The following is a 16,602-nucleotide window of genomic DNA, read 5'->3' as shown; positions in this document are numbered from 1 at the left end:
ATATGTTTGTGCTTTTGTGTGGAGAGAGAAATTCATAGACTTCACTGCAGGCATGGACTCTGTTTATGGAGGAGAGCAGAGACAAAAACCACAAGAAAAGAAGCAAGATTAGGATCAGACTCAGAGAAAGATCGACACTGAGGCTTATCATTCTGAATCAACTACGAATCTCCAAATAACACATCGTTATCTTTAATGTTGTCTTAAAACACTAAACACATGAAACAATGTGTCTTCATTCAAAAACACAAATCATCTTCAAGAAAGAAGGATCTGTCATCATGTTTGGGACTTTTTAGAGCAGTTTTAAATGAAGCTCAAAGCTTTAACAAAGTAATTGGTCCTTTTGAAATTATCTGCATTTAGTTCTTTAATGAAATATATTTATTTCTGATATAAAACACAATAGTAGTTGGTAAATAGATTGTGTTCATATGTTTGTTTAAGAGTCAGTGCCTCACCACTTATCATTAGGGGTGTGCCAAAATATTGATATTGCGATATATCGCGATATTTAGTCCTCATTCTCGATGGGTTCTCACCAAGTATCAATATTATATTTTCATTTTGAAGAGGCTGTTGTGCCGGGCGTCTGAGTCGCACACCGGAACTATTGCGCAGATGGGCGCACTGCGTCTGACTTTTAATAGTCATGCACGCGCTCATTCGGGAGAAGCTCCGGTGAGATTCAGGCTCTGTAGCGTGTGTGAAGCATGTCTACCTGTCAGCATTTATCCTCCATCTGTAGGAGATCCAGCCGGTAAGAAGTGACTTTGTCTGAGTGCTAGAATGTCAGCGATCACTTACTTCCTGTTTGCTGTGGGAACTGAGCGCGTGCTTCGCAGTTGTTTGTGTGTACTTCAGGTACCCGTCGGAATTTTCGTTTTCATGCACTTCAATGTTTAACCTGCTGGTGTGCGGTGTAACTTTGATAAATTTATAATGTGACGTTTACAAACAATGTAATTACTTGTTGCTAATGTTAATTTAAAGTAATCCTTAAATAAAAAAAGGAGGATTTGATGTATGAATTTAAATTTAAATGTAATTAAAATAAAGTACATGAATTCACTGTAAAATTAGGGATGTTGATAATTAATTGAAGCACTAAAGATTGGAAAAATAATCACAAGTGACAGTCTGAGTAAATCAGCCTTCATTTTTGGATGCTCAGCCCTTTTCAACTGAGGGAAAAGTGCACAAAAAATCAGGTAATTTTTGAGAGAGGCTGTAAAACATTAAATTCATCATCCTTTGGTGTGATGTTCTCTTAGAGGTAGATAGCTGTCGCCACTTGAATTATTTAATTTTTATTCTGTTACAACAATTCTGCACTAAGTAGTGTCACTGCTGATTGTGTTTACTATTGTTAACATTGAATCTGACAGATAATTCCAATTCAGTAGTCAATGCTTGTCAAAGACATAGTATTACTGATTTCATCAATGTTGCACAAAAGTGTCTTTAATTTGTTTCACAAAATAAGAAAAGTTGTTTATTATGATTGTGTTTAAGCTAAAAAAAAGATAAATGGGGATATATATTTCCCAAAAAACATGTTCTTCTATATAATGCTAGTTATTAGGGAGGATTTTTACCAATTATAGCAGTATCGCAATATTATCGATATCGTGAGCCATGTATCGCGTATCGCATCGTATCGTGAGGTACCCAGTGATTCACAGCCCCACTCATCATGGGATTGATGACAGTGCCAGAACAGCCGACCTCTTTTGTGTTTGCTATAGCTTCAGTTGTCCACCTGATGTCACCATCATTGACAGCCCTTTCACTTCAAACATAAGTGAACAACTGGACAGCACCGGGCCCTGACATGATACACGCCTACTGGCCTGGGAGCACAAATGAACCAGATGCTAAGAGATGGGAGTCACCCTGAATGGCTAACAGAAGGGTAAACGATCCAGATCCAGAATGATCCCTCAAAGGGTGCAGCCCCATTCAACTTCCGGTCAATAACCTCTTTACAACATGGAAGCTCATGTCAGGCATTACTGCAACCAAAATACATAGACACATGGACCAATCCATAAGCAACACACAGAAGGGCATTGGTAGAGACTCCAGAGGAGCCAAACACCAACTCCTGGTTGACAGAACAGTCACACAAGACTACAGGTCACGACACACCAACCTGTGCACAACCTGGATTGATTGCAAGAAAGCCCATGACTCAATCCCACACAGCTGGATCGCTGAATGCTTGGAGATGTACAACATCAACGTGACTCTAAGAGGCTTCATAGGAAACTCAATGAATCTGTAGAAAACCACCCTTGAAACAAATGGCAAGCCACTTCAAGTCAAGTCAAGTCAGCTTTATTGTCAAATATGCTGAAATTCCAAGATAAACAGCACAGATGAAATTCCTTTCCTCTCATCCCTCAGTGCAAAAGCAATAATTACAACAATAATAACAAAAATATTAAAAACAGATGATGAACAAAATTAATAGATGTTAAATACAAAATAAACAAGTAAAATTGAAATAATGTGAAAACAGCACAGAAATGACTATGTATAATAATAAATTATATTTTAAAAAGTGACAACAGTGCTGGGTAAAGTAAAAATTAAAACATTTGATGTTCAGTTGTGACAAAGTCACATGGTGAATGTGAAATGTAAAAAAAAAAAAAAAAAAGGGGGGGTCTTCCAAATGTTCATGTTTCTTTTAATTATCTATATATGTCCTTTGAAATGGTGTGCTGTATTTTGGGGATGCTGACTGTTTACCTGGCGGGTGGCAAACCCACCCCCAAGGTAATTAAATGAGACCGGACAGGTGCGCGCGAGAGGAGGAAGAACGCGGAAGACGCTCCATCCGCTGCGGCTGCATCTCCTCTCAGCACGCCAGAGGATCGGAGAAAGGGTTCCTCGCCCACTGGATTTTACCCATGATCCCAACCTTTGGAACATCCAGTACTAGGACGGGGGAACCACGAAGATCTGGACTGGTGGATTATTACGCGCAATTGGGGACGGGCGCATCTCGAAATCAACCGGGCGCCGCGGCCCGCCGGTGAGACCGAGACTTTTTTTTTCTGTTTTGGGTACCCAAACATTTTTTTTTTTGCTGGTATACCAGATATTTCACTTTGCGGAGTTTTCTTTTCTTTTTCTTGGAGTACGGGACTATTTGTTTTACGGACAATCTGCGTGGGAGTTTCTCGGTTGGACATTGAGGCACTGTAGGCCTATCCATTACGCGCGGGACTGAGACGAGTGAGAAAAACAAAACAACGCAACAACTGTAATTAAAATAATGTTTTTCCCTATAACTGAAACTGTTTGTAGAGTGGTGTTTGTTTATTTTTATTTTTTTTACAGTTCATTAATCAGGTGTGTCATTGATCGAACCCGAAGTTTCTTTTCTAATAACAAACAGTATTTAAGGTGGTGTTTGTTACACAGTTAGTTGTAGCAGCAGGGGGAGGGGGCAGAGGGGGGAGTGCTGGGAGTGAGTTCAGTTTCCTGATGGCCTGGTGGAGAAAACTGTCCCTGAGCCTGCTGGTTCTGGCCCGGAGACTTTTCAGTCTCCTTCCTGATGGCAGCAGGCTGAAGTATCTGGGATGGGTGAGATGGGTCACCTGCAATCCTGATGGCCTTGCGGGTGAGGCGGGAGTGGTAAACGTCACAGAGGTCAGTGAGAGGGACACCAATGATCTTCTCAGCTGTTCTCACAATGCGCTGCAGAGACTTCCTGCAGGATGCAGTGCAGGCTCCATACCACACAGTGATACAGCTGGTCAGGATGCTCTCAATGGCTACAGTGTAGAAGGTCTCCATGATGGGGCGAGGAGCTCGAGCCCTCTTCAGTTTGTGGAGGAAGTACAGGCGTTGTTGAGCTTTTTTGGCCAGTGATGCGGTGTTGTGGTTCCACGACAGATCTTCAGAGATGTGCACACCCAGGAACTTGGTGCAGCTCACCCTTTCCACTGCAGCTCCATTGATGGTCAGTGGGGCGTGCTGGGTGTGAGCTCTCCTAAAGTCCACAATCATCTCCTTTGTCTTCTCCACATTCAGATGGAGATTGTTCTCCATGCACCACAAAGCCAGCCTGCACACTTCACTCCTGTAGGGGGTCTCATCGTTGTTGTTGATGAGACCCACCACTGTTGTGTCATCCGCAAACTTGATAAGGAGGTTGGAGCTTGATGATGAAGCGCAGTCATGAGTCAGGAGGGTGAAGAGGAGGGGGCTAAGCACACATCCTTGGGGAACCCCCGTGTTTATTGTAATGGTGCTGGAGGTGTTGTTCCCGACTCGAACTGCCTGTGGTCTCCCTGTCAGAAAGTCCAGCAGCCAGTTGCACAGGGAGGTGTTGAGTCCCAGGTGGTCCAGCTTGTGGATGAGCTGTTGGGGGGTGATGGTGTTGAATGCTGAGCTGAAGTCCATGAACAGCATTCTGACATGTGAGTCCTTGGTTTCCAGATGGGTGAGGGCTGAGTGGAGGGCTGTAGAGATTGCGTCATCGGTTGAGCGGTTGGACCGATATGCAAACTGGCAGGGGTCCAGAGTAGTGAGGAGAGCAGACTTGATGTGCTGCATGACTAGCCGCTCAAAGCACTTCATGAGGATGGGGGTGAGAGCGATTGGGCGGTAGTCGTTGCAGCAGGAGGGGGATGACTCCTTTGGAACCGGGATGATGGTGGTGGCCTTGAAGCACAAGGGAACAACCGCCTGGCTCAGGGAGAGGTTGAAGATGTCTGTGAAGACATCTGTGAGCTCATCAGCACAGTCCCTCAGGACACAGCCGGGGATGTTGTCAGGCCCTGGGGCTTTCTGTGTCTTTACTCCTCTTAGTGCTCTCCTCACGCTGTCAGGTGAAAGCATCAGCACCAGGTCGTCAGGAGGAGGAGGAGTTTTCTGTGCTGTAGTGTGGTTGTCTGCCTCAAAGCGGGCAAAGAAGACATTAAGCTGGTCCAGTACATGGGTGGAATTATCACAGGTCTGTGGAAGGGGCTTGTAATCTGTGATGGTGTGAATCCCCCGCCACAGGTTCCTGATGTCTCTGCTGTCCCTGAAGCGGTCAGCTGTCCTCCTGGAGTACTCTATCTTAGCCAGCCTGATGCCTCGTTACAGGTTGGCTCTGGCTGTTCTCAGAGCAGCATCGTCTCCAGCTCTGAAGGCAGCGTTCCTCTTCCTCCAAAGTCTGTGGACTTCTCCTGTCAGCCATGGCTTTTGGTTGGCTCGAGTGGTGATGGTTTTTGTGACAGTGACATCATCCATGCACTTCCTCATGTAGGATGTGACAGTCTCTAAGTATTCCTGTAGGTCAGTGACGCCGCCGTATGTGGCCGCCTGTCTGAATACATTCCAATCAGTGGTGGCGAAGCAGCCCTGCAGAGCCTCAGAAGATCCCTCAGGCCACACCCGGACCACTTTTGTAGCTGGTCTGGTGACTTTAACCTTTGGCCTGTATGATGGTATTAGCATGACAGTGGTGTGGTCTGAAGCACCCAGATGGGGGAGAGGGCGGGCTCTGTACACTCCACTATGTGAGGTGTAGACATTGTCCAGGATGTTGTTACCTCTCGTTGGAAAGTTGATATGTCCATGGAGCTGTGGAAACATGGTCTTTGGATTTGCGTGGTTGAAGTCCCCGGCCAGGATGAGAAAGGCGTCGGGGTGGGCTGTCTGCTGCTCACTGACGTGCTGATATAGTTCATACAGAGCCTCACTCCTGTTGGTGGTGGAGCTGGGAGGAATGTATGTTGATACCAGCAGTACGGAGTTTAATTCCCTCGGCAGGTAGAATGACCGACATTTAATGATCATAAATTCATGATCATTCATGATCATTTTTCCACAAAAACATAGACGCAGCACTCACTCGCGGTCTTGGACGACGTTTGGAGAAGGCGGATGTAGTCCATTTTATTGTCTAGAGAGCGCACGTTGGCCAGCGTTATGGTCGGGATAGCAGGCCGGTGAGGGCTGGCTGCTAGCCTGGCTCAGATCCCTCCGCGCTTTCCCCTCTTTTGTTTCCTCAACAGCCGCCGCCTGTGGCGCCTCCACTCTGGCCTGGCTGCTGGAGTGAGGGTCGGTGCTTGAACTGACCTCCGGAGCAAACCTTTAAACCGTAGTTTGACTAGATCGATCTCCGGAGTATTGTTCAAAGCCGTAGTTCCGCCAATGGCGAGCAGGACCTCGCGGGTGTATCCTCGCATTTGGTCAGCACCAGATATGGCAAAGCGAAAAAAACACAAAAGTGCAAAAAAAAGGACGTAAAAAAACACGAAAACGGGAGAAAGAGGAGCCGCTGCGTGTGGACGCGCCGCCAGTCATTAGAGTTCAATGAACTGATTGTTCTAGAAACCAGTCTGAGATGATTCCAGCTATATGACATGGAGTCTTATCCTGCTGCAAACAGCATCAGAAGATGGTACTCTGTGGTCATAAAGGGATGGATGGACATGGTCATCAGTTTCTGAAATCCCCAGACCAGCTCATCTGACACCAACAACCATTCCACCGTCAAGGTCCCTTCAATCAACTTTATTGCTCATTCTGATGCTCACTTTGATCTGCAGCAGACCGTCTGGACCATGTCTGCATGAATAAATACATTGAGTTGCTGTCATGTGATTGGCTGATCAGAAACTTGCATTAACGAGTAGCTGGACATGTGTAACTAAAAAAGTAGCTGGTAAGTGGTTTCACATCTTTTAAATCTGAATAACTATGAATACAAGTGAAAGAATAAAAGAACACCCCCCCCCCCCCCACCAAAAAATACTTGAGTATCCATCAAATGTGACATATATCAAGGTGACGCTCTGTCCCCACTGCTGTTCTGCATTGGTCTGAACCCCCTCAGTCAAATAATCAATAAGACTGGCAATGGATACAAACTTAGAAAAAGGGAACCATCAGTCACCTCCTCTACATGGATGACATCAAGCTATACGCTGAGAGCGAGCGCGACATTGAGTTCCTGATCCACACCACCAGGATCTACAGTACTGACATTGGGATGTCATTCAGGCTTGAGAAATGCAGTCGGATGGTGTCAAAGTGAGGCAAGGTAGTCCACACAGAAGGGGTCTCACTCCCAGAAGGAACAATAGCAGACATCGAGGACAGTTACATGTGTATATTCTGTTCTAGGTTCTGTTTGAGTGACTGATCTTGGGCCAGTGCAGAAAAATAAGGCATATTAGCAGGTAGATCCATGGTTATGAGCCTGACACCGAACATCCATGCCTTTCTGTAGAAGAGGAGGAAGAAAAACTCTACATCTGCCGCTTTTAATCTTTGAAACAAGCATATGCTATTGGCAGGATAAACCAAGTATCCTCAGAAGCTAGAGAGTCAGGCTTCCCAGTCGGTGGTGAGCATTAGCTGTAAATACTTTATGCATTATGGACAGAAAATAGACTCGCTCAGATTTGTGGGTGTGTAATTCTTGATTTGTGAGTAAATTAGTATTTGTATGTTGGTAATTCTAACTCAAATATGTTCTGTGCATAAGTACAAAAATTACAAAATAAAAAAAAAAAAATACAAAATACAATTTACACATGTACAATTCAAAATTACAACAGTATGAAGCTACTTACACATGAAAATCTTAAAAAAATACACATAAATCACCTCTTATGCACACACAAAACCTCAGTTACGCACAGATCTGGACGTCTCACAAATTTTACCATAAGTGATGCTCAGTCATCATAGCTTTCTTATCAGCCGTTTTAATCTTAGATTATAAATAATACCCGGGGAAACTTGACATTGGACTTGCTTTAAAAGATTTTCCAGATAATTAATATTTTTTAAAAAAGCTCTAAATAAACGTTTTTAAAACACTTTTCCCTCTAAAATAAAAATATTTTCCAGAAAAGAGCGCTTTCTCCCTGCAGCACCTTCCCTGACAGCGCCTACGTCACTGGGCTCTGTTCCAAGCGCTGGTCACATGGACAGCAGGCGGTGCAGGATCCTTCTAAACTCCTACAGATCGTACCCGGCCGGTGGGTTGATCAAGCCTTTCTGTCCTGTGGATGTTTAGTAGGGCCTTGCGGTGCAATTGCCGCATTCTGCACCTGGTTTTTCCGCAAGGCTCTGCGGGGGGATCAGACCAGAGGACTCAATGAGAGATAGGGCTGCGAAACCCAGAAGGCTAACAAGGGACACAATCACTGATGGCCTGATTCAAGAGGACCTGGCTGCAGAAAACATGGACCCAAGATGGTGCAAAAGCATCATTAGCCTGAAGTCCTCGACCAAAGTTCTAACAAAGTTTACACTCTTCCCCTAGAAAAAACACTGGAACCAGGTTACTATTAGAGTTAATAGTCTTCTAGCCTTGATATGCAAATTCAGCTTCCAGGTAAAGTTGCGACATTTCCACTTCCGGCTAAGGATGAGCAGCACCGGCCCTGGGCATAGGCAACCTAGGTGGGAGCCTGGGGCGCCATCTGCTGGAGGGGGCGCCAAACTGCAATTATTATTTTTATTTTTTTTTACAGTTTGACACACCACTCATTTTGTGTAAAATATAAAAAATTAGTAATAATTAAATATAAACACAATAAACATAAAAGCAAAAATAAAATAACTCAAAAGTTTGACATCAATAATTTTCCTGGTGCTGTGCTCTTCCTTGCTTGACACAGCCGCTGTTCAATCTGGGTGGGTGGGGGCCGTAGAAGGGGCATGTGATGCTGTTAGTGTGTCTTTAAAACTTTAAGGATGAAAAAGCAGCAAAACAAGCCCTCAGGTTTGGAGTCTGGAAAGAGCCAAAATGAAATAAATATATACACCATTAAATAAATAAATAAATGTGTCATTAAATATTTAAAAGTGGCAAGCATTAAATAAATAAAAGTTTAAATAAATAAATGTTGAAATAAATGTGGCATTAAAACATGAAAAGAGCCATTAAAAAGCACTTTTTTACATTTTACAATATATTTATTTATTTTATGATTTAATGACACATTTCATGAAACAGGAAGTGGACACACCATTCAAATGCAATCTGTCAAACTCTGCCGTCAAACTAACTAACTCTCATCATCGCTGCTCCATTGCTCTGGCCTGGTCCAATCCTCGTCATGGCGAGATCAGTAATGGAGACCTTTGTGATCTTTCTTAATGGACAGGACGTCAAAGCAGGACCGTTGATCTCAGGAAACTCGGGAATCTTCGTTTTGAAAGTTTTTGCCTGACACCTCACTCACATACACGCTGTAAACATTGTTTTGGTGAAATGAAGAACTTTTGTTAGGTTCGCTAAATAAAAATGTATTCTCCGTCCACTTCCGCGGCACCGTTGTTAACACCCGATCCTTTCCCCACGGAGTTTCCGATTTTGTGCGGCATGGGAGACTCCCTGGCTGGGAACGGAGCTCGCCAAATAACCCTGAATGCAGTGTGCAAACGGGAGCGTTCCCACGTCAGCGACCGAGCCCTATACAGAGCGTGGAGAGGAAGCGCGGACATGAAGTGAGGAGGGTGCGCGTGTCCTGCGTGTCCGTGCTCCCTCACTTCTCCGTACCGAGAAGCAGCTGAAAAGGAGTTTATTCTTCAATGAAGGCAGAAGCGCGCGCTCCTGGCTTTAATGCATCAGTGACACTTCTCATCGGTATCATTAAGTACAGTCTTTGGTTCTGAAGAAAAAAAAAACTCTTCATATTGAGCAATATTCTAATGTTCTTCTATGGACATTGCCTCCGTTCTGTAACACTCATCATTTTCAATGTTCAAAGATATTTTTCTGGACAGTTTTCTGCGTGGTCGCGTACTCCAATCGCTGAAATAAATTCAAGTTAAATTACGCGATCCGCCGGCTATTGCACACTGGGTGTAAAATTCCAGTCGTGTGTGACGTCACCAGCAGGTGTCAAATTCCGCGCAACCACAACAACTTGAGCGATTACGAGTCGGTTGGAAGTATAAACCAGCCAAAACACACCACTCAATATAATGATCATCACGCTAAAAAAATGAACAGAAACCCCCTCCCAGACCGAGCCCAAAGCTTTTGAACACATTTATTGGCAGGCGAGGCAGCAATCCCCTCAACAACGACAGAGCCCAGGATCATGAAGCGTCTCCTCCTGGTGCGTTCACTGAGCCTCAGAACATAGAACATTAGTGGAAGTCCAATCGCCACCCAGCTTAACTAAGTCCGCTACTTTCTTATAATAAGGAAATAAAAACCGCCAAACCGACCCTAAGCCCGCCCAAAATATACCTACCCGCCTAAAGCCATTTTTGCACACAAATTTAGAACCAAAAACCGCCCAATCTGGCAACACTGCAAGCCAGAGCAATGGAGCAGCGATGATGAGATTTGGGCCCGCCCACTGAGTTTGACGGCAGAGTTTGACAGATTGCATTTGAATGGTGTGTCCACTTCCTGTTTCATGAAATGTGTCATTAAATCATGAAATAAATAAATATATTATGAAATGTTAAAAAGTGCTTTTTAATGGCTCTTTTCATGTTTTAATGCCACATTTATTTCAACATTTATTTATTTATTTAAACTTTTATTTATTTAATGCCACTTTTAAATAATTAATGACACATTTATTTATGTATTTCATATTAAATTTATTTATTTCAATTTGGCTCTTTTAACCCACAATGGCAATGAAATAAAAAATATGTCATTAAATGTTTAAATGTTCCATTTTAATATTTTAATGCCACATTTATTTCAACATTTATTTATTTATTTAAACTTTTATTTATTTATTGCCACTTTTAAATAATTAATGACACATTTATTTATTTATTTAATGGTGTATATATTTATTTCATTTTGGCTCTTTCAAGCCTCCATACTCAGGGACAGCTTGATGGTCAAATAAGAAAGGAATAGGAGGAAAAAGTGGACTCAACACAGAGGTTTGTTATTTACAATCAAAAGAAGAATTTAATGTCCTTCAATTTTCTTCAGTTTTTTTCCTCATTTTAAACCCTTAACAACATATATATTTAAACTCTTTTACTATTGTATAAAGCTGTATGTTTTTTTTTACTGTAAGGCAACCGTGAGTCCCTTGAAAGGCGCCCAACAAATAAAATTTATTATTATTATTATTATTGTTAAACCTCTAACACTGGAGATGCCTTTCACAACATCTACCATGCTATGAACATCATATCAAGTGTTAGTGCGATGGTTAGTGCACCTACCTTCCACTGCAGAGGTCTGGGGTTCTTGTCTCATCCCAAGAGAAATGTTACGGTTCTAAAAAAAATTTCAGCGGTTTTTATTTAAAGTTGCCATACCATGAAAATTCTACTTTTTAAGGTTTTAAATGCATTTTACTGTTCATTCCTCACTATAAAGAACTCCAATTGGATTCGTTCATGCATTTAAGAGTAATCTTTTAAAAACCTGCGCTTTCTGCAGCAGCCCCTCCCAAACCCACGAAAACGAGCGGTTGGAAATGTGCTAACGTAAGATTGATGCCAACCCCCAACACTGCCAGGCGGAACGTGAAGCCAACCAGGAAGTAACAAAACGTTGCAGTACTGGCACTGACCAGAGAGGCTGGTGCTTGGAGTGAGCAAATTCCCATTGACTCCCATGTTAAAATCCTAATTTTCAGCCCTCTAATAAACCCCTTTAATGTCTGGTGCTTAAAGTTTTTATTTCATCAATGGCTGCATATTTGATCCATGACAACTCTGAGGGGAGTACATTTTTTTCTAAGTTTGTAATTTTTTTTCTAAACAGGATTTATTTTTGCTTAATGAGGGGGCGCGGCCTTTGATTGATAGGTGACAATCGCGGTGGATTCTGGGAGTTGTGTCCGGTGTTTAGCTGTCTGCTACAGATTAAGCGTTAGCATGAGCGCTATATTTCGGTTTTGGTCCCGCTGCCGTGCTGTAAACTGTTCTAATACTCTCTCTGGGAGTCATCTGGTGTCTTTTCTCTGGTAAGTACTAAAAGAATAACTTTATATTTGTTGGAAATAAATCATTAATGTTTATTATGATTGTTCATTTTAGTTCCAGTTATTCGATTTTTTTATTTTCAGCAACATTAATATTTAAAATAGGACGTTTTCTCATTATTTTTATAGATAGTTATTTTCTTTAATCACAAAGTTATAACATATAAGGACATGATTCAGATCTGCTGCAGTAACACCAGAATCTCTTCAACTGAAATTAAAATGTGAAGACAGAAACTTTCAGTTAATAAGAACATATAATTTAAATACTTAATTTTTAACAAATTTGTGCATGTTTTATTTTTAGCTATGTCTTGTGATTTTAATGTATATTAAATGTTATTTTTTAATTGTATCTAATGTTTGTCTTGTATGTTCCTCTTCAGGTCTGCTTCTGGTGCTGAGTGGAATTATAATCCAAAACAATCCAGCGTTTACATTTTAAGGCAGTAAAATTCTAATTTTAAAGTATGAAAATGACTCTTGCTGATGTGTGTGATTCAATAAAAATCATGTTTAACATATTTGAGTGACCAGTCTCTTCTGTTTATTCACTGTTTTAGCATATAGGTCAGACAAAAGGAAATGTGGGTCAAAGTCAGATCTGTACAAAATTTATTTTTGAAGCAGATGAAATGATTCAAAACATTACAAACATTAATCATTAAAAATTCAGAATTGTTTTCCCTTTATTCAAAGTATTGACCTCTTTACACATGTCATGGTTAGAAACCATCATCTATGATAATACTGTCTGTTTTTATACATTTAAAGAACCTAATAAATGATCCTAAAGAGTACATTTCTATCTACTGAAAAAAAAATAGTAAGAAATGAAAGAAAAAAAAGTTTATTGATGGGTTGAAGAGTGTGCAGCCGCTGGACATTCTCTCCGATCCCCATGACAGCTCCAGACTCCAGACGTCGCCCGTTCACGTCCTCCACAGTGATGAGAGAACCAGGAGCTGCTCTTCCTTGTAGAATTAAAAATAAAAGATGTCCACCACCGTCCGCCTCAGCTGAACCAGGTGATGTGGGTCCTCGTCGATCTCACGTCGCTGTGGTGGCTTTGTATAACTGTCCTTCTGGTGCCAAATGGAAATGATGTCACCATTAATCCAAACTGTAATTGTAAGGAAAAGAAAATAGATTTCTCTCAAAAATATTTGTACATGTGCTGTTTCTGTAAAGATGAGCTAAACACACAAAATAAAATATTTCATCTTGTTTATGCTCAAAATGCATGTGAATATCTTTAAACCAAATCTTTTAAGAAAATGAGTTTATCTTTGAAAGAACATGACAGTATTTAGTTGGATTGTCAGCAGAAGAGGAGGCAGCATCAGTCTGTTTAACCTCTTCAGACCTGATGTTCATCACATTCTGACTGATATTAGTTCATTCTGCTTCACTGTGACTGTGTTTAGAGGATTCACTTAAATATTAGCTCCAGCTTTAAGATGTTGACATGATTAACTTAACTAAGAAGTAAAGATAAATGCTCCTCATATTGTAATCACAGCATCATGTGATCATGTATCAACAATTTGATTTAACACTAGAGAAAAACTACGTCTTACACAATCATATTACTGTTGTGGTGTATTTTTAATGTGTATATAAAGATTACAGTAACTTAAGACTAAATAACTCTTATTGAATAAGTTAGCTTAGGACCACAGAAATAACATGTTCAAACAGTGGATGTTCAGTTCGTACTAAACTCGTACCACGGGAAAATACGTTTTCATTGTTGTCTAAAAGTCACTTCCACCGCTTTACAGATTGTGTGTTAAACACCAAGTACTCACCTGTAAAGATTCATGATGTAAATAATCCACCGCGGTGCTGCTTTCCTGGAGAATTGAAGCTGTTAGCCGTTAGCATTGAGGAGCCGCAGTCGGCAGAGCTGTGGGCGTGAACTAAAACAAACCGGAGGAAAAGCGGGTGAACTCGGTCCCGCCCCTTTTCCCCATATTTGGAACGTGCGTGTGAGGCGGAGTTAACTCCAGCCAATATGGCTGCGGCCATGAGCTGAATATTCAGGCTTCATTTCAGGGACTGTGGAGGTCAATGGGTGACGTCAGAGATGAACTGTCTAATTGTATATATGTCTATGATTGATGCCAACAGCCCCCCCCAGGAAGAGTGCTCTGACAGCTCCACAACCAGACTAAACCAACACCCAATTTATCCCCTTATCCAGTGATGATCAGCAAAAAAAACTTTCATTTTAGATGCAGAATACGGTTTATCTTCCAGCTGTGTCCTGTTTTCAAAAAATTCCAGCTCAAACATGTTTGTTACTTTAGACCCGGGGCTCCTTTAAGACCTCCCCAGCCCCCGGTCCCGCACAGCCGTGCAGAAGCCGCGTGCTTGTGTTGTGAAGGAGTGTAGAGATGGCCAGACCTACTAAAGGCAGATATATCATATATGCTCCATCTTTGAAGAAGTTTGGATTATTTTCATAGGAGAAATACAGAGACACGGATTTGGTCTGGGATGACGTCATGATGCAGACAGCAGCAGCACGCAGTCGCAGGCGGAGCTTCAGGAATTGAGCCATTTTACTTCCGGGTAGGGAAAAATCATGTTTTGCCTAGGGTGCCATGCAGCCCAGGGCCGGGGCTGATGATAAGCTTAATGTTGTGTTTGGGCGCCATCTTGCCTTCAACCTGGTCCCTCTCGCCTGGTACCCCCATAGACTGTAAAAATGGGTACCCCCCACAAGGTGGGGGGTAGGCAGGGCCTACCCTAACCAATTTGGTGCCCTAAGCAAGATTTTGGTGGCGCCCCTCGCACCACAGTCAATTTCACTGCTTGTGTGCATATACTGAGAATAAATGTAATAACTTTGTGTCTGCATTTTTTTAAAATAATGCTATTGTACATCAAAAATACTTAGAGGGAATTAAAGAAACAAAAACGAACAATTTAAACATTTTAAATACAATGTAAAAAGCTTAATGTATATAATAACATGTGTAAATATTAATTTATAAAAATAAGATATTAAAAAAACAAACTGGCACAAAAATAGAATTTCTTCTCATTTAAAAGATGATCTTACATAAACGAGAGGGTGTTTTACTACTGCCTTCTTCTTCTTTTCCTTTGGGCTTTTCCCTTCAGGGGTCACCACAGCGAATCAGTTTCCTCCATCTAAGCCTGTCTTCAGCATCCTCCACTCTAACACCAGCCACCTGCATGTTTTACTACTGCCTTAACGTGAAATAATAACTGCACCACCATCTGACAAAACCTGCAACTTTACTCTCCTGGTTTGTCACTGTTCTGATTATTTTGTTATCAGACACACGATTGTTTCCTACCTGACGTGTTTCGGCAGAGACCTTCCGTTTTCATCTCCTGGTTTGTCATTGCAGCAAAGTCCTTTACAACATCATCATTTGACAACTGTTCTGAGACCACATGCTTCACGATTATGATAGCAAGTCATCTGAGAAGTTCTTGTGTCATCCTGAAACAGGAAGATTCTCAAAGCAGGTAGCAGTTACCTCATCTGTTAGAGGAGAGGTCCAGCGATCGGGGTCTGTTGGAGGAGGAGAAGCGCTCCACGCTGCTGCTTCGCCCTCAGGTTGTGCTGCTGATGAGTTAGCAACAGGAGGATTTGCAGAGGATGGACTGAGAAACTTCAGCAGTATCTGAGGACAGAAGATTAGTGGCCCCACCCTCCTTGTGCAATGTGTATGTTTGTTTGAGTGTGTACTGTTGTAAGGTAAGAGAAGGGTGTAATAAAGGTGTAGTAATAATTGGTGGGTGGGACACTGAGGACATCTGACTGCTGGCAGTGATGTGCAAACAACTTCTCCATGCAGCACTTCCTGTCAGATTTTTTTTAAATGAATCTTTCATTCAGAGAGCAGCCTTTTCATAAACGAGCACGTCCTGAACGCACCGCGTTGCGTTCGCAAGTTGACGTAAACTTTCACTTCCTCTCCGGGACTTCCCTCGTGATTTTCCGCGCCTTTGCTTTCGCTTTCCCTGGCGCGTGCGCCGGCTGGGTGTGAAGGTTCTTAGGATGACGGTGGAGGAGGTTTTGGTTCCGTCCAGCTGCTGTTCTAGATTTACTCAAACCAACGCGCGTTCGTGGCGGGACAACAAAAAGCTGCGCAGAGAGTCAGGAGGCGCGCGACCTGAGACCAAAGGTCAGCCGTGAAGACCGGAAGTAGGTGAGCATGGGAGAGGGGGAGGGGCATCTGATCTGTCCGTTTGACAGACGCTACCAGGAAGAGTTAAATACTACAAACCACTACAAACCACTACTTGAAACCAGAAGAGACAAACAATGGAAGCTAGCTGGGACGCTCAGCTCTTTAAATACATCATGTGACTGAATGAGATATGAGACATCATTCAAAAACTTCCATCATAATGTAACACTTAAAGTTCTGTCACTACAAACAGCAGGGAGTTCCCAGAGTGAAGAGAACATTTCACTAAACTTTTCTCTGAGTCAAAAATGGAGAGAGGACCGCTGGCCTCTGTAGCTAAAATGTGACTTAAAGTACCCTCTGATGAAAATCCTGTTTTTAGAGTTTTTATCATGTCTGTCATTTTTCTTCTGAAAGAGAACAAATGTAATAAGAAATCATTTTGTTTTTACATTTCCGAGTATTTCTCCTTTTAAATCAATCAA

At 42.2% G+C, this 16,602-nt stretch overlaps 1 protein-coding gene across 3 annotated transcripts in view; it reads left to right on the top strand.

Moving 5' to 3' along the window:
• The first annotated feature begins 15,997 nt into the window (after positions 1-15,997).
• nod1 (nucleotide-binding oligomerization domain containing 1) overlaps positions 15,998-16,602 on the top strand; it is an 18,000-nt gene continuing 17,395 nt past the window's right edge. For 2 of the 3 annotated variants that reach the window (XM_036215860.1, XM_024267602.2), the window contains exon 1: positions 15,998-16,135. The gene's annotated coding sequence lies outside the window, so the exon portion shown is untranslated. The remainder of the gene's footprint in view (positions 16,136-16,602) is intronic. The other variant, XM_024267603.2, reaches the window with a different exon arrangement.

This window comes from Oryzias melastigma, linkage group LG16 (genome assembly GCF_002922805.2).
Source record: "Oryzias melastigma strain HK-1 linkage group LG16, ASM292280v2, whole genome shotgun sequence".
In the NCBI taxonomy this organism is placed as follows: Eukaryota; Metazoa; Chordata; class Actinopteri; order Beloniformes; family Adrianichthyidae; genus Oryzias; species Oryzias melastigma.
The sequence above is the reverse complement of the archived record's forward strand: the minus strand, read 5'-3'. Positions and strand labels throughout refer to the sequence as shown.